Below are 22,984 nucleotides of genomic sequence, written 5' to 3' on the forward strand. Positions count from 1 at the left end.
TACTGAGAGCAAAGCTGAGCCCTGCTCCTTCCTAACCTGATACCAATGTACTTTGGTGCTTTCAGGAATGGGATCACTGGCTGAGAGTTTCTTTCTTCAGCCAGGATCTGTAGTGCCCCTGCTGTCAGCCCAGCTAAGGTTTGCACCTGAAAATAAAGCCTTGACTTCTTGTCACAGGATTAACGGTAAACCAGGCCCTTATGAGATTGGATTTTGTTTGCTTTAGTAGTGTTCTCTTTCACTATTTTCAACCTTAATTGATAAACTTTTGCATAATATTTTGAGTATTTTATACAAAAAGACCCAGGCTGACACTTGTACATTACAATGAGTGTGCCACTCTAGCAATAATGTTGTTTCCCAGATGAGATGTCAGACTGTGGCACCATCTGCCCTCTCGGGTAGATATGAAACTACACTTAGCATTATTTTGATAAAGAGTAGGTAAGTTTTCTAAAACAACCTGGCCAATACTTCCTCCTCCATCAATGCATCCAAAAGGGGCGATATGACCATCCTATCATTGATGCCCATGGGAGACGTGTGCAAAGCAACTGTTGCATTTTCTGTGACACTACCAGGCCACTTCAGAAGTAGATAACTGTTTTGGAACATTGTCAAAGGGATGTTAACAATGCTATGCAAATGCATTTTTCCTAACTTAGTTGTTGAGGTAAAAATGCACCCGATTATTCTTTATAATTGTTGAATTCGCATTTCTACCTCCTACCCAAACCTGACTATCTGGGTAGGTCTACTGTCTCTGCCTGCTCCAGCCCCACTGAACTCATGTCCTCATACCTCGACTCCACTCTATCCCTTTTGATTCAGTCCCTTCCCACCTACATCCTCAACATGTCTCATGCTCTTGATCTCCTCTTTAACTCTGAATTCCCTAGTCCTTTCTGCCTTTATCTTCACCATGGATATTCAGTCCCTATACACTTCTGTCCCCCCTCAAGAGGGCCTTAAAACTCCCTGCTTCTTTCTCAATAAAAGAACCAAACAGATCCCCCTCCGTCACCACCCTCCTCTGACTGGAAGAGCTGGTTCTCACCCTCAACAATTCTTATTTCAGCTTCTCCCACTTTCTCCAGACTTGAGGGGCAGCCATGGGCGCCTGCACAGGTCCAGCTATGCCTTCCTTTATGTTGGCTACCCAGTACAGTCCATGTTCCAAGCTTTCCTTTCTAGTGTTTCCCAACTGTTCCTTTACTACATTGACGATTGCATTGGTGCTGCTTCATGCACCCATGCTGAGCTCATCAATTTCATCAACTTTGCCTCCAACTTCCACCCGGCCCTTAAATTCACTTGGTCCATTTCTGACACCTTCCTCCCCTTTCTCAATCTCTTTGTCTCCATCTCTGGAGACAAACTGTTGACCAGCATCTTTTGTAAACCTTCTGATTCCCATGTTATCTTGACTATACCTCTTCCCACCCTGTCTCCTGGTAGTATGGTGTTCCCTTTTCTCAGCTCCTTCGTGCACACCGCTTCTGTTCCCAGGATGAGACTTCCCTTTCCAGGATATCAGAGATGTCCTCCTCCTTCTAAGAATGGGGATTCCCTTCGTCCACCTTTGATGCTGCCCTCACCTGCATCTCCTCCATTTCTCAAACTTCTGCACTCAATCCATCTCCCACCGCCTTAACAGTGACAGAGTTCTTCTTGTCCTTATTTACACCCCATCCGTATCCACCATGTCATTCTCCGCAACTTCCACCATCTCCAAAAGGATTCTATCAGCAAACCCACCTTTACCCCTCCCCTTCCTCCAGTTTCTGCAGGGATCATTCCCTTCATATATATCCTTTGTCCATTCGTCCCTCCCCTCTAACCTCCCACCTAGCACTTATCCCTACGTGGCCATTGTGCGACACCTGGCTATTCACCTGCATTCAGGGCCCCAGTCTGTCCTTCCAGGTGAGGCAGCACTGCACTTGTGACTCTGCTGGGGTTGTCTATTGTGCCCAGTGCTCCTGATGAGGCCTCTATGTTGGTGAGACCTGGAGTAAGTTAGGGGACTGCTTCGTTGAGCACCTCTGCTCCATCCGCCAAAAACGGAAAAATGGCCAAACGTTTTAATGCCGATTCCCATTCCAACATGTCGGTCCATGACCCATCTTGTGCCACGATGAGGTTACCTTATATTCTATCTGGGCAGCCTACAACCTGATGGCACAAATGTCAATTTCTCCTTCCAATAAATTTTTTCTTTTGTCTCCCTCCTCACTTCTTCCATTCTGCACTCTGGCTTCTTTTCTCATCTCACCTGCCGATCACCTCCTCCTGGGTCCCCTCCTCCTTCCCTTTCTCCTATGGTCCACTCTCATTTCCTGTCAGATTCCTTCTTCTCCAGACCTTTACTTTTCCTACCCACCTGGCTTCATCTAACATCTTCCAGCTATCTTCCTTCCCGTCCCCCCACCTTTTCATTCTGTTGTCTGCCCCTTTCCTTTCCAGTCCTGAAGCAGGTTTTGGCCCAAAACGTCAGCAGGTTATTCATTTCCATAGCTGCTGTCTGACCTGTTGAGTTTCTCCAGTATGTTATGTGTACTGATTTGAATTTCCAGCATCTGTAGTATTTCTTGTGTTCTTAATTGTTGAATGTTTGTTTTTTTGGTGCATATTGTGTAAACACACCACAGCAAATTCCTAATACATTTAAATGTATATACTGTAGTGAATAAAGTTGATCGGTGATCCTTGAATTTTGCTAGTGGCTCAGATTCTAGCTGTTTGGATGGGTGAGTTTGTGGAGGCTGACAGGGAGGAGGCCCATTCTTCCGGGGGTTACTGTTCTGATCCAACACAATCAGACTTGGCACTGGATCCAAGAATCTACTAATGTCCATGGGGGTTGAAGGCCGAGGAAGTAAAGTTGAAAGTAGATTTTGCTTTGAATTATTTTGCTTTAGTTTATGAATACTGTTCAGTTTTAGATGAGGCCTATGTGTTTTCCACTCTTTCAGACCACAGCTAAAACGTAGAGTGCTCAAATCCTCCCACAGTTGTGACAGTTTCAACTTTGCTCCAATCACCTTTGTGAGAATATTATGACAGATCTCAGGATACAAGTGGTAAAGGTTTCAAAATGCAGTCACTAAAGGAGTTTAGTTTAATGTTTTTAATTATTTGTATGTCTAATTAATTCATTCTTTAAAAAATACTATTACAAATTATTTCAACACTGATAGCTTATAAATGCTGATGAATATCAGACACAATTTGAAAGCTGCAAAGATCAATGCTTAGTTTGTTATTGAAGAGCACTTTGGGGCTGGATCCTCCAAAGTTTCAGTCCCCATTGGGCCAATGTTGTTGATATCCAGGGGTACAGTTTGCACTGTAGTATTTATCTTTCACATCTGGCCCTGGTTAATGTGAACATAAACAGACAGAGTAGCAAGCAGACCTAACCCAACACCTGTATGTTGATAGATGAGCCTGAGGTTAGTTTGGCAACTCTACCTGAACACATTCCTGGAGATTTCTTCACAGCAAACAACAAAGAAGCAAGTGGTGGTGAAAGCTGATTTGAAGGACAAGGTCAAAGAGCAACATGCTTAAGAGGGGTTAGAGAGGGAATCGCTTTCGCTGTCGGAGATGCAGTTGGAGTGAGTGATTGGGACAGGACTTGAGGTGGAAGAGTTCTGATACCTGTCCACCTAACTCGGATGAGAGGTTGGATCGTCCTAAGCAATGAGCCAACTTGGTGAGTTCAAGATCGGCTTTAGGCTGGGTAGTCCGAGCGTTTTGCTGTACTGGGGTCCGGGTCCTAGAGTGGGGTACTACCCGGTGCTTGGACAATTTAAACACCTGTCCAACCAGACTGGAAACCCCAAGGGTTGGAACTGGAAGTGAAGGCTGGGCTGATTTTGCTGACTTCCCCACGATGTTCATTCACCTCTCAATGGTTAACAGCTCCGGCCGCTGTGCTGTGACCAAGACCTGTCTCTACACTGGCTGCTCCAGGGAGCTGATCTAAGGACTCAATCCCATTCGGGATGCTGTCACTTTCTTCTGCTGTTTGCACGATTGTGTTTTTTATTTCTCTTTCTCTTTCTTTTTTTTAAATTGGGTTCTTTAGTTTTCCTGCTTTGTGGCAGACTGTAAGCAGACAAATTTCAAAGTGTATAATCTATCACAGATTTTTTAAATATTATTCATTTACTGTTGAATTCTCTGCCTTTTTGACTCCCAGGAATGCCTTCCTCAAACACGTTCTGTCTACCTCATTTGACTTGTTCCCCCTCAATGATTTCTGTTTCCCCTGTAATCTTTGATTCTTTAACGTTGTCATAGCTGAGGGAGGTAGTGCATCTCAAATGGCCTCTGACAACCAGGTCTAGCTTCGGGTGTAAACCTTGAGGCAAAATCCGGTGCTGGAGTCCCTAAGGCAGTTCAACGCTGACTGGCAACCCCTGTGATGCCTCTGGTGCCAAACTGTATCAATCTCTGATGTTCCTTTGGATTCATCAGCTGTGCGGAGAGGGGGAGCCTGCTGCACAGGCAACAACTTGCTCTCCGTATCATTCTGCCCTGGCTTATGTACTGGCTCGTGCAGACAGCTGAAGGGCAACATCCATGGCTGACTCTGACCACCAGAGGGCACACTATAATCTTTGGTAAAGTGTTGACCAGAAGTCACTTCCATAACTACATCTCTTGCCTCAGCGTGACTTCGGCTCACATGTGCATTCCAACTGAAATTTCACCAATTTGCAGTTCAGATCTACCCAGGATCACAGGTATGTTCAAGCCATCCTGCATTTCCAGAGGTCCACGATCTTTATGATTAGTGTCACTCAGTTATCGCAGGTTCAGCAGCCTTTCAGTTCCAGTGCTGATCCTGATCTTTCTCCCGCCTCACTTTCCTTTGACCTCAGTCTCCCTCCCTCCCGAGTTATTCCCCTGCAGTGTTTTTCTGATCTTCCCTTCTCTGATTCCAAATGATTATGCCAGTTAAGATGCTACCAGATACAACGTCCATCAAAGTCTTGGCTTAGATTTAGTTGTTTTTTAGGAAGGGTTTTGAATCAGAGTGAGGAGTTAGGGGCCAGGTTGGGTGTTAGGAACACGGATGTGGGGGATCTAGAACTCAGGCCAGAACCTAGGTCAGAGGTCAGAGTGCTCCACGTTAGAAGGTCAGAGAACCTGGGGACAGGTGTAGGGTCAGCAAGCAATGATGAGGGTTGGTGAACACCCACCTCCCGGTCGTCAGATTCTGGAATCGGAGGTCTGTGCATGTGTGAGGCAAGAGGGCCGGTGAGCCCGTAGGTTGCTGCAAGGCCTAGAGTTCGGGGTCCCGTTACCGGTGTCTGGGATCAGTTCCAAAGATTAGGGCCTGAAAGTCAAAGACTGAGGTCAGCAAGTCTGGAGGTTGAGACCTGGGTCTGTGAGGGTGTGAGTCCACTAGGGAAGTCAGAGGCCTGATGTCACACCGTCACACCGGGGTCTGGAGGCCCAGACGTGGCCTGTCCTGGTACTGGAGGCTTGTTTATGTGTGTGAATGGGGGAGGGGAGGGTGGCAGCGATGTAAAGGGCTTGGTTTGCTTTGGTAGTTTTGTTTTGTACTGTTTGAGATTCATGATTCAAGGTTGTTTGTTGTCATTCTTCAGTACAGTAGCGTAAAGGAGAATGAAGGGATTGTTACTCCGGATCCGATGCAGCATAAAGACCACAATAAAAAACAATACAAAAACACAATAAATATAATTATGAAGGCAATCCTATAAAACACAACGTTGTTGCTTGCGTTGTCCTGTTGAACATTGTGGCAATCTTCTGTTGGTGCTGGGGTGTGTAGTGAATGTTTGCGGTCTGCCCCCAGTGCAGCCTTAATTTGGGTTGGTTGTTAAATCAAACAACACATTTCACCATATGTTTTGATGTACATGTGATAAATAAATGAATCTCAATCATCACCTTTGACCCCCTTGCATCTCTGTTCTAATAAATTCCCAGCTCAAGCATGATGTTGAACTCTTCGTCTTCCATGCTTTAATGCCCATTTCTTTGACCAGGATTCTTCACCCTGGACTGTGGACTTTTTCTCCCACCTCCAGAAGTTTTGATCCACCTGGACCTTGCCTTCTGGTCTCTTACCTTCTCTAGGCCTCTTCCCCACTAACTGCTGATGTGACGTTGACTGATTGTTTTAGATTTTTCTTTATGCCAACCCTTTTGAATTTGCAATACTCGATTCATGAAGAACCAACCCTTACTCCCCTGATAAGGGCAGTGCTACTGTGGTTTGGCAAATTCACGGAGGTCAAAGGGCAGCTCTCAGATACCTCCCTCGGAGCCATGAACCCATCGCCTTTTTCTCCTTCATTATCATAGATTTAAGGTTGTTCCTCAGGAGATCTTCCTGCAAATATTCCCCAACCTTGTAGTCCCCAGCTTCTACCATACAACCAGCTTCTACTTCTTGCTGAAAATTCAGAAGCACACTGTCTTGGCAGACCCATGATTTTTATCCTGGTGTTGCCCTACCAAATTTATTTCTTCCCTCCCTGCTTCCACTTTTTCTAGCCTGATCCAGTCCCTTCCCATTTTCAATAGTGACATCTCTGATGCCCTCTGTCGCTTTGACTGTTCACAATTTCCTAGAGCCAGCCAGTGCACCTTCTCCATGGATATGCAATTCCACTACACCTCTATCCCACATCAAAATGGGCTGAGGGCCATCTGCCTCTTCCTTGCATTCTGCTTCTGAGGAATATATGGAACAGCTCTGGTTTCAGTCCAAATCAGGACCCTTCTCTCAAGTCTGGATCACTCTCGTCTCAGGGGATAAGCGTATGGACACCAGTGAGCAAACTCCAAGATCTGATCTCTGGAATTGTGAAGTATCTGCAGTAACCGCTGCACCTTGAGGCAGCCCTTCCCTAATTCTAGATATCCTCGGTGAACTATCAGATATGGCTTTATTATCATCCTATCAGTACAGCAACTTTGGCCTTAGAGAAAATCCCCCTTGTTCTTTTCACTCCTCGCTTTCTTGGCAAAATAGAATCAAATTGTTTTCTCACTTTCCCTGTTCTGACAAAGGGTCTTGAATTGAAACTAGTACTCTTTCTCTTTCCACAGATGCTGCTAAACTATTGAGTGTTTCCCACATTTCCTAGTATTATTTCAGTACTCCAGCTTCTGCAGGTTTTTATTTTCATTTTTTTGTGAATTGTTTGTGCGTTCTTCCACTCTTCAGTCCAATCAAGCTAATGCTTTGAAATTTCTATTAACAGGAAAGGCTAGATGAAAAGAGAGAATATGAAGGAAAAACCTTGATATCCTACTTAGTTGCTTCCATTCTTGAATGCCACTATTTTCTCTTTAAGATTCTGTGAGGGGCCCTGAAATCTGTTCCTCCTTTTTCAGGTCTCCTCTTCCTTTCTCATTCCTTTTATGTCCTTGAAGGACGGGTTTCCCCGATTGAAGTGAGGCAGAGAAGCCCGTCAGGAATGACCGGGAAACACTTCAATTCACATCCGTGCGGTCGGTCACTAGACTAATCATCCGAGCTGACTAGTTAATCATTAGTTGTTGAAGGGTTGGTTGAAATGACGATTACTGGGTTCTTCCATGGCACAAATATTGTTTTCCTCTTAGTCTGCTGGTGCTTGTATTTAGTTTAGGTCTTGTTGTATTCAGGTATGGACGCCGCTGACATTAGGGCAGCAATGTAGATCCCCCATCTCTGGCAGTGTTCAGGGCTTCTTTTATCGTGTCAGTAGTTCATTTCTCACTCCTGTCAGTCAAGAAGATTCTGGGTGAGTGCAATCACACTCAAATGCAGAAGGATTCTTTTTGTTTTACCAGCCTGGGTCGTTAGCCCTGAGCTGAACCCACGAACGTGGAGGACTGTTCTTTGTCTGGCCTCTACCTTTTGACCATTTTACCAACAGCCAAAGCGTAAAGCCCTGACTCCAGCCAACATGATTGTTTGGGTTATTGAGGCACACAAGCCTCTAAACCACAAGCTTGTGGTCCTCTCGGAGGGTATGCAGGTATGGGCCGTATTTTTTTTTAAGAAGCTAGGAACCAAATTGATCATTCAGAGTTTTTGGCCTCTGATTTTAAGAAAGTGACTGATGAAATAGTTAAAGGTGATTGGGACAGTACATTGCAGAACTCCTGTGTTGATATCCTGGGGTTGGAATGATTAACTGCTGACAACCGCAGCCGTCTTCCACCGTGCAAGGTGTGACTCTGACCACTGGGGTGTTTTTCTTCTTGATGTCTAATAGCTTCAGTTTTACTAGGGTACCTTGGATCACCACTCAGTCAAATGCTACATTAATGTCAAGAGCAATCATTCTCACCTCACATCTACAATTCACCTTTTTGGTCCATGTTTGGACCAAGGTCTGAAGTAAAGCTGTCCTTTAGAAACCCGAACTGGACACCAGTGAGCAGATTATTGGTGAATAAGTGGCACTGTCAGAGGTGATTCTCAACATTGATTGATTGGGCAGTGATTATCTGTATGGGATTTGGCCAATTTTTGTGAACAGGATCTATTTTCTGTGTTGTTGATTCCACATTCTAGACAACGTCAGACATTTAACAGTTATCCTACAGCCTGAAAGAGTGTAAATCTGCACATAGATTATAAACCAATCTTTGGGAAATCATGCAAGGCCAAGTACAATGTAAGCAAGCCAGATGGAAATCTCCTATACCAGATGTATTTGGCATTATACACATGGCTTTGTTCCTCACTTGTCACTGAGAAACTGAAGCTGTTTTTGTTGGTATTCGTTGAGGAAAAATAGCGATTTGTCAACTAGGGGAATTCGCAGATCTTCTTTGAAAACACTCCAGATAATTGTTTTCAGCCACCCTCACCAGAATAAACAGGTTAGAGCCTTGGTTTAGTGTTAAGCATTAAGGACCAGCCACTAACCAAGTATACCATCAGTAATGCAATGGTGCATTTGGGTCTTCAACCACCAATTGATATTGAGCTGTTATCGCTTGAGCCTAACTGCCCTGGGCGTGCCCAGTAGTGTAGCAGTTAGCACAATGCGTTACAGTGTCGGCTGTGAGATCAGGATTCCATTGCTGCCACTCTCTGTAAGTTTGTATAATCACATAATTGCCGCCTGTAAGGGGTTTGTCTGTTCTCTCCATGAACGGTGTGGGTTTCCTCCCACAAGCCAAAGACATTCTGGTTAATAGGTTAATTGGTTCTTGTAAATTGTCTTGTGATTAGGCTAGGGTTAAATAGATACGTTGCTCGGCTCTTTCGACCTGAAAGGTTCTGTGCTGTATCTCCAAATAAATTAATGACAGCAACTCCAGAATACTTCCAACCCAGTTGAAAAACCCCATAGGCAGTGTACTGGTGCAGCTGGTAGAGACATTTCATAGAAACATAAAAAACCTACAGCATAATACAGGCCCTTTGGCCCACAAAGTTGTGCCAAACATATCTCTACCTTAGAAATTACTAGGCTTATCCATAGCCCTCTATTTTTCTAAGCTCCATATACTGATCCCAAAGTCTCTTAAAAGACGCTATCGTATCAGCCTCCACCACCATCGCCGGCAGTCCATTCCATGCACTCACCACTCACTGAGTAAAAAACTTACCCCTGACATCTCTGTACCGACTCCCCAGCACCTTAAACCTGTGGCAATCGTTTCAGCCCTGGGAAACAGCCTCTGACTACCCACATGATCAATGCCTCTCATCATCTTATACACCTCTATCAGGTCACCTCGCTTCCTCCATCACTCCAAGGAGCAAAGGCCGAGTTCACTCAACCTATTCTCATAAGACAAGCTCCGCAATCCAGGCAACATCATTGTAAATCTCCTCTGCACTCTTTCTATGGCTTCCACATCCTTCCTGCAGTGAGGCAACCAGAACTGAACACAGTACTCCAAGTATTGTCTGACCAGAGTCCTATATAGCAGCAACATTACCTCTCGGCTCCTAAATTCAATTCCACGATTGATGAAGGCCAATACACCGTATGCCTTCTTAATCACAGAGTCAACCTGCACAGCTAATTTCCTCACTGTGGCCGTGACCTGTGTCAGGTTCAATCCTAATCTCAAGTGCCATCTAGGGAGTTTAAACGTCCTTTTTGTGACTGACTGCATGGATTTCCTCCTGGCACCTGGAAGTCCTCCCATATCCTAAGCTGTGTGGGTTGGCAGGTTCATTGGCCACTGTAATTTACTGGCCATATGTCGAGCGGTAGAGAGAATCTATCAGAATGTAAGGTGAATCAAACAAGTGGGATTTATGTGAGGGGAGTATAAATGGTGAAGCAATGAAATGCCTGCTTTCATACTTATCTTCCTTTGACTGTGATTCAGACTGAAAACTGAAAATTTATTTGTAAGAGTTGGGAATAACACTGAAGCCACATGACTTGATTAGAGGAATGTGTATTTTGTGGGGAATGCTTGGCTCCCTGGCAGTGCCACTGGAATCTTTCCAGAGTTGTGAACTTGGACCAAAGGCTCCTGCACGAGATGAGCAGCGTACTGCTTTCTGTTTGCCTCTGCTGGTGATGCAGCAATTAAAGAACATGGGGCACACACCTGATCCATTTACAAACGTTTGTACTTCCCTCATCTATTAATGTCATGTTGGTATCTAAAACAAAAACAGGGTTTTCTTTGCAATGATCAAAGCTATCAAGATCACAATGGATTTCTAAAGGGAGTGTCAGCTTTGTGGGGTAATTCTCAGATTTGCAGAAAGCAATTTGCACATTTTCACAGCAAGTAAACTTGTGTCACAACATTTTTTGACAGCTATTATAATGGAACTAAATTTGGGCTCCAGGGTTTCATGATGTTGTCTTACTGTCAGAAGTGTGATGGAGCAGAAATTTCATCTTATTCAAGAAATCTCAAATCACAGGCATGGGATATTCTCAATAAATAACAGTGCTCTTTGTGCAATAGAAGTGCACGTCTTGACATCAGCCCAAAGGCATCAGAGTGATAAACCGAAAAGGTAAGAGTTCTTTGGGGACCCAGTCTCATAAGTAAAACTTTCTTTTTCTTGGAATAATGGGGAAGATTTCGGGGCAATCCGTCTTCAATGGGCAACCTTTCTGTTAGGCTGCTCTTAAGACTTCTCTCAGTCAAGAACAGGATATACAAAAGGTTGACTCTAATGGGCAATTTTATAATTGCCAGGGGTATTTTGTGAGCTCCATCTATGCTAGAAAGCAATTGTAGGGGTGTAAGCGATGGACTCATAGATTCTACTCCCACTGAAATTTGTGGTTAGGAGTTAACAGTAGTGTTTGTGATCTCCCATCTCACTTCCTTGATATTAATAATTTCTTACACTTTGTGTGTATTATTTTTTCTTTGCAAATTAACTATTTGCTTTTCAATGATCCATATGTTCCACTTCGGTATCATAGATGTCGGTCTTCAGTCCAACTCGCTTGTACGTATTCTTTTGAAGTAGCTGGTCTTACAACCCTGCTCTTTTCCCATAGCCCTGCATTTTTTTTCCCTTTACAGTTCAATGGGCAAATATCTTGTTAAAATTTGAGTTTGATAAAGTTTCTCCATCGTTTCAGATCATAATAATTAACAGCAGGAAAAAGGTTTCTTTATCTTGATTTCTTTGCAATGACTTCTAATCTACATCCTCTGGCCACCTCCTACTATGAAAATGTTTATTCTTGCTTTGTCAAACGTTGTGAAATCAAGAACCAGCAGCTACTGCAAATCTGAAATAAAAGCAGCAAATGTTGAGGCACTCAACAGATGAGGTAGCATCTGTTCAAAGAAAAGCAGTTAACATTTCAGGTTTGAAGTCCAACAAGGGGACTCAGATTTAAAATATTAAATCTTTCTCTTTCAACAGATGCTGTCTGACCTGCCGAGTGTTCCACTTTCCAGCTCTTTCTGTTTATTTAGCTTTATGTGGCTTTAGTTCATGCAGAGAAATGGCCTATTCTATCTGCTATTAAACTGATGGAGCTTCTCTCTCCCCTCACCAAGGTGTTGACATATCTAATAAACATCTGTTTATGTAAGATATGGGAGCAGAACTAGGCAATTTGGACCGTTGAGTCTGCTCTACCTTTTCATCATTGCTGATCCATTTTCATCTCAGCCCTAATCTCCTGCATTCTCCCTGTATTCAATGGTTTCAAAGGCACATTTAATGTCAGAGAAATGTATACAATATACATCCTGAAATTCTTTTTCTTCACAACCATCCACAAAAACAGAGGAGTGCCCCCACAGAATGAATGGCAGTTAAGTGTTAGAACCCCAAAGCACCCCCCAGCTCCCCCCACCCTTGCAAACGGGGCTCCCCACCAAGCATTCAAATATGCAGCAAAGCTCCTGCAGTACCCCAAAGACTGCTGGTTTACCCGGTAATTCAACATACCCCAGGCTCTCTCTCTCCCTAACAAGGGAAAAAGAGATGTCTCTGTTTCACAGCGAGAGGGGATATATAACAAACAACTTGCTGACTTACGATGTTAAAAGTCTTTTGCGTCACGTTTTCCAAGCTCCATGCCCAAAGAACTCTGGGCACACAGCCAGCAGCCAGCTTGCTGCTTTTGATCTTCCATCTCCCACGACGCACCAATTTTCTGTGGACCCACCGATTTCGAGCCACGAAATCCCAAAACACTGACGGCAAACTGGTCTTCTAGGCCACATTCTTGGTATATCAAATAGCGCCCGGTCGTGAGACACCGAGAGTAGGTTCCATTCCCGCAAAGAACCAGAGTCACCGTGTAACTCCAGGTCAGGGTCTTCAAAAGAACCCTGAAAAGGAAAACTGTAGATATTAGAGATAGAAATTGAGCTGTTTCCGAGGATGCAAGCAAAGGAGTTGCCATTGGCTGTCCTGTGTTTCTTTATATCCTGACTAATCAAGAATCCATTAACCTTTGCCTTACGTATACCCGGTGACTTGGTCTCCACAGCCACCCGTGGCAATGAATTCCACAGATTTACCACTCTCTGGCTAAAGAAATTCCTTCTCGTTTCTGTTCTAAATAGACGTCCCTCTGTTCTGAGGCTGTGTGCTCGGGTCTTAAACTCCCCTGCCATCCTCTCCACTTCCACTCTATCAAGGCCTTTCAACATCCGATAGGTTTCAATGAGATCCCTCCCTCATTCTTATGAATTCCAGAGAATACAGGCCCAGAGCTATCAAACACTCCTCATATAATAAACCTTCCAATCCCAGATTCAGTATCTTGCAATTTTTCTTATGGAGTCATAGAGAGAGAGAGCATGGAAACAAGCCTTTCAGCCCATCAAATGTGTGCCGATCACTGACTTCCCATTTACATTAATTCCAACATTTTCTTTCCCCACATTCTCATTGCACTCCCGTTCATGATTCTACCACTCACCTACACACTAGGGGCAACCTTCAATGGTCTATTAACCTATGGACTTGCATGTCTTTGTGATGTGGGAGGAAACTGGAGCCCCAGCATGTTCACAGGGAGAATATGCAAACTCCACGCAGAGAGAGGACCCGAGGATTGAACCGGAGTCTTCGCCCTGTGAGGAAGCTGCTCTGCTAACTGTGCTATCCTGCAGTCTGAGTCCTATGGCCAGTTCATAAGCAATGTGATGTCTGAACTTCTTTTAAAAATTGCATAGTAAGTTACAGATTCCTCTCTTTTAGTGACTGCATTTTGAAACCTTTACCACTTGTATCCTGACATCGGTCATAATATCCCCACAAAGGTGATTGGGACAAAATTGAAAATGTCACAACGTTGGGAGGATTTGAGCACTCTACATTTTAGCTGTGGTCTGAAGGAGTGAAAAACACATAGGCCTCATCCAAAAACTGAACAGTATTCATAGTTCAGATTCAATACAGGAAACATCGTGCTGGTGTTAGCAGTATTTAGTTTCTTTTTAATGTAATAAACCAGCTTTGAAACCATCACACTTTGTGTAAATCGTGAGCAAGACATAGACACCTTACAAAAACTGTGTGAGGCTAGTTAATTACGCTGCAGTTTGGTCATTTCAGTGAGTTCATCTTCATGTTGAAACCTGAAGCATGGATTAAATTGGCTGGATTAATTGTGCAGTGTGTCACTATTTCACTTAATATTTATATTTGTAAAAATTAAAACATTTGGTTTTCAGCACCATGTTTAAAAGAGTTCCCACATCTGAGATGAATTTAGCACATAGTATATGTTACAAATCTTTCTAAAGATATTTATGTCAGGAGGGGTTGGAACGCGCTGGTATAATTGATTGACTAATGTAGCTCCAAAATAGAAAGGATCGTTGGCCTGAGGTGATATGAAACATTATAGCTTTGGTCGGTCAACAATTCTAAAGAAAGCTTTGTATTGTTCCCACGTGTGCTTACATCACATTTTTCCCAATTATTTTCCATTTCCAGAAGTTCTACAGCAATGAATCAGGCCTTTCAGCCCATCAAATCCATGCTGACTGTTCATTTGCTCCATTCCAACCCTCCTTTATTTTAATTGTCCCTTTGTTTGGCTCGTCTCTCCCCAGATTCTACCAGTTGGGGCAACTTACAGTGGCCAGTTAACCGAGCAATCAACATACCTTCGGTGTGTTGGAAGAAATCGAAGCACCTGGGGGAAACCCGTGTGGTCGTGGGGAGAACTTGCAAACTCTGGAAAGGCAGCACCAGAGGTCAGGATTGAACTTGGATTGCTGGAACTGTGAGACAGCTGCTCAGTTAGCTTAGCATTTATGTGGGTCCTGTGTTGGTGCATGGCCAAGTGGTTAATGCATTGGTCTAGTAATCTGAAAGTTGCTAGTTCGAACCTAAACTAAGGCAGTGTGCTGTGTCCTTGAGCAAGGCACTTAACCACACATTGCTCTCGCCGGTGACAAGCTGTATCGGCCCCTGCCCTTCCCTTGGACAACATTGGTGGTGTGGAGAGGGGAGACTTGCAGCATGGGCAACTGCTGGTCTCCCATACAACCTTGCCCAGGTATGCACCCTGAAGCTTTCTACAAATCCATAGTCTCTTGAGACTAACAGATGCCTATTTTCTATTTATTTATGTGGGTCCTAATGCCTCTCAAAACATCTGACGGACACTGAAACCAATAATTCTCGTGCAATGGTTTGTTTAGCCACTGCCCACTAGCTCAAATTTCACTAGTGTTTGATCATATAGGCTCTGACTGAAATTGCACTTTTCACACATTTCCCCGCCCACCCTTGCTGACACTGAATGTCAGAAGGTGACTGTAGTCCCCATATAGGCTTGTGGTTGGAAGTGGGATGGTGGGGTGAGGAGGGGGACAGGTGGAAGGAACACTCGATCTCAGCACTTGGTGTGGGGGGGAGATGTGGAGATGAGGTGGGAAGTACAAGAGAGCATCCCAGAACAGAAGAGAAGAACTTGGGGTAGGTTGGCAAGGGAGGGGAAAATCTGGCATTTGCTCTTCTAATGAGGTTCATTAAACTGTTGCATTAACTGTGCTCCTTGCTCTGCAGATGCTGTCTGACCTGCTGAGTATTTCCAACAATTTCTGGAGGAACTGATCATAATGGTACACAAAAATACAACTGCAGATGCTGTGGATCAAAGAATACATACACAATGCTGAAAGAACTCAGCAGATCAGGCAGCATCCATGAGAAAAGAGTAGCCAACGTTTCGGGCCGAGACCCGGTGTCTTGTACAGGATGCTGGCTTGAAATGTTTTCCCTCACTGCATGTTGGAAAATTGATTAAGTTTTCTAATGGGTCTTCCAGAAGCACATTGGAAACAAGTTGAATAACATAAGTAAACCCTGATGGAATCAACCTTCCAAACACAAGGAAGAACGTTCATGGATCACTAAACAACATCTCCCTAAAAGTTTCATGAGGGAACTAAACAGTTTTTATGTGGAAGTTATGTACACAAGTGACTTCACCTGGATTTGTGATCATTTTGGCTGAAATAGTGCTCATTGTGTACTGGACTGGACATATGTCATTCACTATTGTGTGTCTGATGTATGTCTGTGTCCGGAAAAAAAGTAAAAAAGAACATGCACCAGTAAACAGTGAAGAAAGAAGAAAGCCCTTTAGTGGAGTCATCGTGACGGCATTATTTAGCAGGCTTTCTTATTTTTACGAGGCCGAGTTGCTAGCTCAAAACTCAACCCAGCACGGATGGAAAGCGTGCAAGGTAGGCAGCTGGATTTGAACTTGGGAGCCTTCACTTCATTACGCTGCCAGCCAGCCTCCAGTAAACAGTATCCCTCAGTATTGACAAAGGCAATGGTGTACAGGATCACCCGTGGAGAGTGCAACAAGAGCTCATTTAGAGGAACACAAACTGGTGGTACAGAGATATGATCCACTGTCGCTGATCTCAGTACATGAAGACTGAAAAGGACACCACTTTAATTAGGACAGGTTCTGGCACAGGGAGACATGAAGCAGGCAAGAGAATTTTCAAGGTTTCAGAGGTACATTTAATGTCAGAGAAATGTATACAACATACATCCTGAAATGCTTTTTCTTCACAACCATCCATGAAAACAGAGGAGTGCCCCAAAGAATGAATGACTGTTAAAAAGTTAGCACCAAAGCTCCCCCCCAACCCCCAGTTCCTCTCCCTCCCCTGCAAGCAATGATCTTCCAACATCAGTTCGGGACACTGATCTTCAATCCACCTATCTCCTGAGCCCCGAGATCTTAGGCCTCCAAAGCTGAGCTGAACTCTTAGGCTGCGCACTTGGTATGTTAGATAACAGCCAGTCGTGACACCCCGAGAACGGGTCCCATTCCCGTAAGGAACTGAAGTCAGCGTGTAACTCCACGTCAGGGTCTTCAAAAGAATTTTTAGGAGTGTGGTTCCCTTCTGATAACTCCATAAACAAACATATCAAAATAGCGGACATCTACAAACCCTGAACAGCCAAGGAAACATGAGCTAATGAAATTCAAAGGACAACTGAACGAGTACCCAATCAGGACCAAGGCAAGCAAGCAGCGACCTGTGTTAATGCAAGCACTCCCTGAAAGAAACACCGACAACTGAGGATGATACAGTAACTCAGCTCAGCAAACATCGCAACATCAAAAGTTATCCCTCTGTGGACTTAAACTGGACCTTTCGGCTCCAATCCACACTAACGCTGTTACTGGGAGTAAGTGTGCTTAATTGAATGCTGAGATGGCAATAGGAGATTCTTACTACTTGTATCCTCAAATCTGTCATAATGTCCTCATAACAATGATCTGAATGAAATTGAACTATGTAACTACAGAGTAGACTGCAGGTTACAAATACTTTCAAATCCCACAGCAACGCTCAGGGCAACCGGAAGTGTTTTCCCCTGCTTTAGCTGCCATGAAGCTCATTCAGTGGAGGTCTCACTTTAGGCAGTGCTACATTTATTGAAGCTTTGGTGTGACAGAGGTTGGCTGTGCATGGTGAGGTACAAGGCACTGACCTGCTCCTCCCTATGTCCCACAAAGTATTCGGAGATGCCACCTTCTCCCTTCAATGTATTCCTATACTTCTGAGGAGGACATCACTGAGGTATGTGACTTTCTGTGGGAAGAACTTTCACCATGGCTTTGTGTCTGATCTGTGCTCCTTGTGGAGTTCAAGACATTCTTGCATCTCACTTTCCTCATCACATTATCACTTTGGGAATCAGCAGCAGATTTTTACCATGTATCCCAACGGGCTCCTTATTTTTCGTATCAGAGAAGTAGCCCAGACAATGCATTAATGAAGAAATAATTTCATTTTGTATACAACGCGCGACTGAAAATATCTTCAAGCAGTGGGATTTGCCAGTATTCCTGGCCTCTCATTTGCAGCACTCACGCCTAAAAGGGCATCAATCAATAACCTGGACCTTTTTCCCAATGTGGTGGGTTCCTACTTCCTCAGTGTCCAGGGGGCAGTGGATCATTGGGAGAATTTCCTGTTGTCCAACTGCATTTTTCCAGGAAGTACACAAGATGCCTTCATTCTCAGGGAGACTCAACAATCGAGCATCTCCTGTGACCAGCACCACCCAAAAGGATGGACCCTGAGGGAGAGGAGCCTCCTTGACTCCATTCTTGGAGGAGACAGCTGGGGCACCTTCTTGCCAGACTCTGCCTTTGGTGATGAAGCAGATTATTTAGAGATCCAGCACGGAACAGGGTCCTTTTGGCCCAACGAGCCACACTGCCCAGCACCCTACCTAATCGCAGGACAATTACAATGACCAATTAACCTACTAATCCGTGCATCTTTGGAATATGGAAGAATACTGGAGCACCCGGAGGAAACACATTCGCTCACGGGAAGGACGTATAAACTTCTTATAGTTAGCAAACAAGAGAAAATCTGCAGCTGCTGGGAATCCGAGTAACACACATAGATGTGCTGAAGGACACAGTGTGTTCTTACAGATAGCGTCAGAAATGAGCTCCAAACTACGACACCTGAGCTGATATAGTGTCCGGTTAACCTCTAAGCTACCGAGACAGATCTCTTCCTAAGCAACACACACAAAATGCTGGAGCAACTTAGCAGGTCAGGTAGCATCCATGGAAATGAATACACCATCAGTATTTCAGGCCAAGACCCTTCTTCAGGACTGAAAAGGAAAGGGAAAGATGGCGGAATAAAAAAGTGGGGGGAAGGAAAGGAGGCTATCTTTAAGGTGATAGGTGGAGCCAAGTTGGTGGCAAAGGTAAAGGGCTGGAGAAGAAGGAATTTGATAGGAGAGGAGAGTGGACTACAGGAGAAAGGGAAGGAGGAGGGGACCCAGCATGAAGCGTTAGGCAGGTGAGAAGAGCTAAAAGGCCAGCAAGGGGAATAGAAGAAGAGGGGAAGGAGGAATTTACCCAAAGGAGGAATTGACATTCTTGCCATTAGGTTGGAGGTTACTCAGACGGAATATAAGGTGCTGCTCCTTCATCCTGAGGATGGACTCATCTTGGCACAACAGGAGGCCATGGACCGACATGTCTATTGTTTCCCACTGGAATTCCCTATTTAAGTACACCAAGAGCACGTCAATTACTCAACTCCACATTTTCCAAGTTTGTAGATGGCCCAATGAACTCCCAGTCTATCCTTGGGCTCCTGGAGTGTTCTGCAATGAAAAACAGAGGAAGCAGATACAACATGTATCTAACTCCGGGCCATTGTATCTGCTTCCTCTGTTTTTCATTAGCCTCAGCTGGCAGATCCAATGTGAATCTCCAATCATTTGATTTAGTTTGCCAACCTTCACATTAAAAAGGTAAATAGGACATTGAATATGACCTTAACTAATATTAATGTATTATCTAATTACTTTAGTTAACTTTGTTATTAAATGAATTTAAAACTCAGTCCAGATGAATTGTCTTGATGCAAAACATTGACTAACCATTTCTCTCCATAGATGCTGCCTAACCTGCTCAGTTTCTCCAGTATTTTGTGTGGTGCTTCAGATTCCAGCTTCTATACTTTCTGTGACTCTAACTTAATCTCTGAAATCTTATTCATAAATTTATCATTTGTGAACTGACTTAATTATTTTGCTGATGTGGTAAAATGGCTGTCATCATCAGACAATGTGAGCTGTCGGGTAGAGCATGGACAGGGTCTCCTTTGACTCTGCCTGCGTACTGGTTGCTCCTCACAGCCCACTCACTTAGACCATGAAACATAGGAGCAGAATTAGGCCATTCAGCCCATTGAGTCTGCTCTGCCATCCCATCATGGCTGATTTATTATCTCTCTCAACCCCATTCTCCATCTTTGTCCTGGTAACCTTTGACTTCCTTACTAATCAAGAATCAATAAACCTCTGTTTTAATTACACGCAATGACTTGCCCTCTATAGCTGTCTATGGCAATGAATTCCACAGATTAACTATCCTCATGTTTAAGAAATTCCTACTCTCATCTATTCTAAAGGTATGTCCTTCTATTCTGAGACTGTGTCCTCTGATCCTAGACTCCCCCCACTGTAGGAAACATCCTCTCCAATTTGATTGGTTTTAATGAGATCCCTCTTCATGCTTCTAATCTCCAGGGAATATAGATCCAGAGCCATTGAACATTCCTCATATGTAATTTTTTTTATTTCCAGGATCATTCTCGTGAACCTCCTCTGGACCCTCTCCAATGCCAGCACATTTACTACCAATTTAACCTGCAAGTTAATCTTTAGGGAAACCTGCACAAGTATTCCCAAGTCCCTTTGCATCTCTGCTTTCTAAATGTTCTGCCAGTTTAGAAACTAGTCCACTCCTTTATTCCTTCTACCAACGTGCATGACCATGCACTTCTCTACACTATATTATATATGCCATTTCTTTGCCCATTCTCCAAATCTGTCTGCAGTCTCCCAGCTTTCTCAACATGATCTGCCTCTCCACTTACCTTCATATCATTCATAAACTTGGCCACAAAGCCAGCAATTTTGTTATCCAAATTATTGACATATAAAATAAAAAGAAGTGGTCCCAACACAGACCCCTATGGAACACCACTAGCTACCAATACCCAACTAGAAAAAGCCCCTTTTGTTCCCACTCCTTGCCTTTTGCCAGTCAGCCAATCTTCTATCCATGCTGGTATCCTTCCTGTAATGCCATGGGCTCTTATCTTATGTAGCAGCCTTGTGGTGAACTATGTGCCTGTCTGGACACGCCCCCTGCTGACTGCTCTTGTGGCTCCTCCCACAGGCCCCTGTATAAAGGCGATCTGAGGCCTGACGCTCGGCCTCAGTCTCCAGGACATAGTATGATGGACACTCACTCCTGGTTCCTTCTTCCATTCAATAAAAGCCGATATCTCACCTTACGTCTCAGTGTGAGTTATTGATGGTGCATCAAGCCTCATGTGCAACACCTTTTGTAGCAGTGAGGCCTTGTGTGGTGAAAGTAACCATAGGGTTAACAAGGGGGTCAGCCACAAGACACAGGGTAGGGCCAGGGTGAATCCAGCTCATTGCTTGACAAGCAAAAATCTCCACAAAACCGGGGTGTCAGTGGGATCATAATATATACAGAGAAACAGAAAACATGTTCATGGTCCATGATTAAAAAAAGACAAGGGCTTATTTTCTTCTGTAACACATTCACAACAGAAAGCTGACCTGCTGTCTCCTTATATTGTTCCCTTGCGTTCTATAACTTTATACAGAATGAAGACTAGAGGGATCTTATTGGTTTTAGAGAAGTTAGAAAATTTTTAGGGACTTCTGGTTAGATGGTGGCATGCTTAGATGCAGCGGTTTCTACGGCGCCAACAAAAGGTGCTATTGTCATTTTCAAATGTATTTTTCACATTCACAAGATCCTGCTGGACATTAAGAATGTACTGTACTGCAAGGCTACCCCATCAGTGAGTTGCTCATTGGCAGGGAAACTGAAAGAGCTGCACTTGGTACGGATCGTGATACTGCCTGCGTCTGAGAGACGCTGGAGGAGTGGGTGTGCGAAGGTGGCGTGCAGTCTAACAGCGAGTGATCATCTTAGTCACTTTCCTTGTGATCACAAGGCACTGTTGGACATTGTTAATGTGGAATGCTGCTAATCAGATTCACTGATTTATTGGAGCTACGTGGCCTCAGATGTAGTGAGGACCGGGCCTCAAGCTGTGGTGACAGCCACCCAGTAAAGAGGCGGCAGAGTCCGTGCAGTCCACCGGAGTGCTGGAGGCAGTGTGGCATGGGTCCGAGCTGGAGTCTGTTCTGCCCTGTGGTGTTTGCTTGGCATAAGACCATGAGCATTGCAGCTGGTGCAGTTGTATTGAGTTCAACTGCAGACAGCTGCAATATCCATGGACTCAGGGAGGGGACTTGTACATATGTTTTGCGTCACTGTATTTTACTTCTATCTTATATGTACTCTTTGTGCCTTGTGCTGTGCTTTGCACCTTGGTCCCAGAGTAACGCTGTTTCATTTGGCTGTGTTCATGGATATTCATGTATGATTGAATGACAATTAAAATCGAGCTTTAACCTGAAATTATAGCTTTACCATGTGGATGGTGCTGAATTAATGTTACCAGAGATAAAACACACCATTCTTTTTGCAGTTATATGCAGAGCATGGTGTGCTTTTTCCAAGTTTTGAGCAATGGCAGTCTGAATAGTGGATGTCATCTCCTCAGCTGAGACTGACTAACCCTTTGGTGTAAAGGAGCAAGAGAATGAATCAAGCTGGCAACAGATCGTAGTACCTTGATAGCTTTCTCGACTACTTGCTTTGCTGGCTTTTCTAGAAATCCAGCTTACTTGAAAAACACTTTCCAAACAAGAATGATCTTATGCTTTTATAAATTGTAATGGTAAAGTGCAGTGATAACTTGTCAGTTTCTGTGCAATTGTATCTTCCTCTCTCCTGTGCTATATTATTATTGTACCAACACCTGTATGATTTCTAACCACCTGCCCCTTTAAGAGATTATGATCTATGAATCAGTTTTGAACTCCATAAAAAAATGGAATCTGGCCTAAAACAGACAGTCATCTGTGCTTGTTCCTAGCTTATTGCTAAAGGTCATTTCAATTAATTCCTCTTGAGCATTCTGTACACAGCACCCACAGAAGCTGGAAAGTGGACTCATCACACATAGAAGTACCACAAAAGAATCAAAATGTTCACCAGATGTCGAACCTGTTAAACACCGCCTGCATTTTCTCTGATAATTTCAGACTTACATCATCTGCTGTACTTTGGTTTTCAAACTGAAAAAGGTTCATTCAGCCTAAGGGTTTAACCCTTTCATTTTCGCATTTTGGGGGCGGAATTTAACTCAGACAGTAGAACATTGACAGTTTGATTTACACACTTGCCCGTTCTACAGCTAAGATGCAGTCTCCTACATCCACTCCAGTGAATACCCATCAGAAGTATTTCATGAGTCAAAAAGTGGTCATGCACACTACAAAATTGATAAAGGTTTTACTTAAAAGCCAATCGTATTTATTTAATTTTACCAGTTCATTCTATATTTTGTATGAATTAATTGTATATTGCTTCAGGAAGAATGAACAGAT

General features: G+C 43.9%; 1 long non-coding RNA gene across 1 annotated transcript in view; it reads right to left on the reverse strand.

Annotated features, from left to right (window-relative positions):
* Positions 1 to 22,984, reverse strand: part of LOC132397157 (uncharacterized) — a 30,494-nt gene that overhangs the window by 4,032 nt on the left and 3,478 nt on the right. Inside the window, exon 2 of the long non-coding RNA XR_009513282.1 lies at positions 12,482 to 12,777. This is a non-coding gene — a long non-coding RNA (uncharacterized LOC132397157). The remainder of the gene's footprint in view (positions 1 to 12,481; positions 12,778 to 22,984) is intronic.

Source organism: Hypanus sabinus, chromosome 7, assembly GCF_030144855.1.
Source record: "Hypanus sabinus isolate sHypSab1 chromosome 7, sHypSab1.hap1, whole genome shotgun sequence".
Taxonomy (NCBI): domain Eukaryota; kingdom Metazoa; phylum Chordata; class Chondrichthyes; order Myliobatiformes; family Dasyatidae; genus Hypanus; species Hypanus sabinus.